The sequence below is a fragment of the Propithecus coquereli genome, unplaced genomic scaffold (genome assembly GCF_000956105.1).
Source record: "Propithecus coquereli isolate 6110/MARCELLA unplaced genomic scaffold, Pcoq_1.0 Scaffold2, whole genome shotgun sequence".
In the NCBI taxonomy this organism is placed as follows: Eukaryota; Metazoa; Chordata; class Mammalia; order Primates; family Indriidae; genus Propithecus; species Propithecus coquereli.
In genome coordinates this window covers 12,136,488-12,138,546 of record NW_012144966.1, presented here as the reverse complement: position 1 = coordinate 12,138,546, position 2,059 = coordinate 12,136,488, and the positions used below count along the sequence as shown (strand labels likewise).

General features: G+C 55.2%; 1 protein-coding gene across 1 annotated transcript in view; it reads right to left on the bottom strand.

Moving 5' to 3' along the window:
• Window positions 1–1,010, bottom strand: part of LOC105809701 (chromosome unknown open reading frame, human C8orf88) — a 65,075-nt gene extending 64,065 nt beyond the window's left edge. The window contains exon 1 of the mRNA XM_012643541.1: window positions 913–1,010. The gene's annotated coding sequence lies outside the window, so the exon portion shown is untranslated. The remainder of the gene's footprint in view (window positions 1–912) is intronic.
• Between the last annotated feature and the right edge of the window lie 1,049 nt (window positions 1,011–2,059).

Sequence of the window (2,059 nt, the reverse complement as noted above, 5' to 3'; positions counted from 1 at the left end):
TAAAAAATAAAATAAAATAAAATAATGAGATGAAAAGCCCATATTCTCATTTACCTTGTGTTTATTTCCCATAAAACAAGATAGGATTTAATCTCAGTTCCCAAATTCAAAACATTACTTTTACACAGCTGAGATTCCTTGAAACCAAATGCTGCTTGTAAGTGACGTGACCATATTGATGAAATGATGAAAAGTAACACAAAGGAAATATTCGAGGAGTAAGAAATAAAGCAATTATGACAGGTGGTGAAAGACATTTTATATTCCATAAATCTGGTTGCACTATTCAGGAAAATTAAAACTAAAACATCAAAAAGCTATAAACGAAGAGAGTTTCATCATATTTTCCATTTCATGCCTTCTCTTTATAACTAATCAAAAAATGGGGGGTTCTTCCCCCTCTATTCGAGGTATTTTCAATAGAAACACAATTTAACATTTAGATGGGATAAAACTGTCCAGGTGATAGGGGTTCGGGGCTCCCTAACTAAGGTAACTGTCTAAAATACCAGCAATGAAAGCCTTTTACCACAGGGTATGGGGGACAAAAAGTCTCCACACCATCCCGCCACCCAGAACCAGACCCGGGGGCCGAGACAGAAGGCTCTGTGTGTTTACTTTTTTGATGGCTGTTTGTTGTCGACATCCCCCTTAGCAGGGTTAACTCTCCCACTGCCGCTCGCCCCTCCGCGGGTTTCCCAATCCTTCGAGGCTTCCCTTCCCCGGTGCGCCGTGCTCGCTCCCACCCCACTCTGTAGCCCACCCGCGGGCCCTGTGGGGGTCCGCAGTGACCTGTCCCGACCCACCCCAGAGCTTCTCTCCCTCGCCTCAGAGACGGCGCCCACCCGTCTCCTCACACCGCGGGGCCCAACTTCTGGCCCCTGGTGTCGCTCATCCTCCCCGGCCACCTACCGCCTCAAGATCCAGGAGGATTTCGGGGCAGCAGCGTCGCCGCGCTCAGCCCAGACGCGGCGACCGAGCGCCCCGCTGCCCGTCGGGGAACGACTCCGGGGTTGTGGCGGCGGGGGGCGGGGTTGGGGGCGGCTCCGAGGGGCGCGAGGCGGGCCCCGGAAGGGAGCGGGGCGTGGCCTCGGGCGCTGGGCCCCAAGGGCGGTCGCACCCCGGCACGGCCAGAACCGTTTAACCGTCGGCGCGCGCTTCCCCGGCGGGCGGGGCTGCTAGGAGCCGCGCGTCGGGCGCAGGAGGCCGCGAGTGGCCTCTCCGAGGTGCTGACAGGCTGGCCCTGGACGGGGCACGCGCCCGCATGAACAGCCTTCGAGACCCGGTCCGCGGCCCTGCGTGCCCGACGACCGGGAGGCGCGAGGCGGGGCCGGGCGGCGGGCTCCAGGCAGCGTCTGTGAGGGACGCCGCCTCTGTGAGGGAGGCCGCCCGCGCGCTGACGACGGAGGCCATCCGCAGTCACAAACGGCCAGCGGGCCTCGCGGTCTAGTGGGTGCCAGGATTCGGGTTGGCGGGGAGAAGGGTGTTTGAGAAATGGTTTACATCAGGCAGGAATATGTTACCTCACCGAGATGGCCGTCCTGAAAGGAACAGAATGAGTTGAAGTAACTCCATACGAATCTCAATCCTTTATTTTCAACCTTCACCTTTAATTCATTGGCTCAGTTTTCATTGTTATCTTTGAGTGTCCCCTCTGGTGACACCCGTCTGCCTGTGCTGGGGGACTTGGGGCGGCCACGGGTAAAAAGGGTAGTTGAGTGCAGCAGGGCGCGAGGGCTAGGGAACCGGTGCTGAGACTGATGGAGAAACAGGAGATCTGGGCTAGGCGCGCACAGGAATGCTTAAATTGGCCCTTGGGCCTAGAAGGCAGAGTTTTCAGAGCAGCTGATGCTGCTTTTGTTGCACTTGGCTGGGGAAGAAGGCAGGAAAAGAGGAGGAAGTGTAGAGGGAAAAGAAAACCTGTCAAGTGTGGAGTAAATGGAGTTGGGGAAAATTAGTGGGGGGAAATGAAACAGGAGAGCTGAACATGAACCAGATTTTGATCACAATTGAATATTGAAAGGTCATTCTGACCGTAGTGTGGAGGGCACATGTTTGG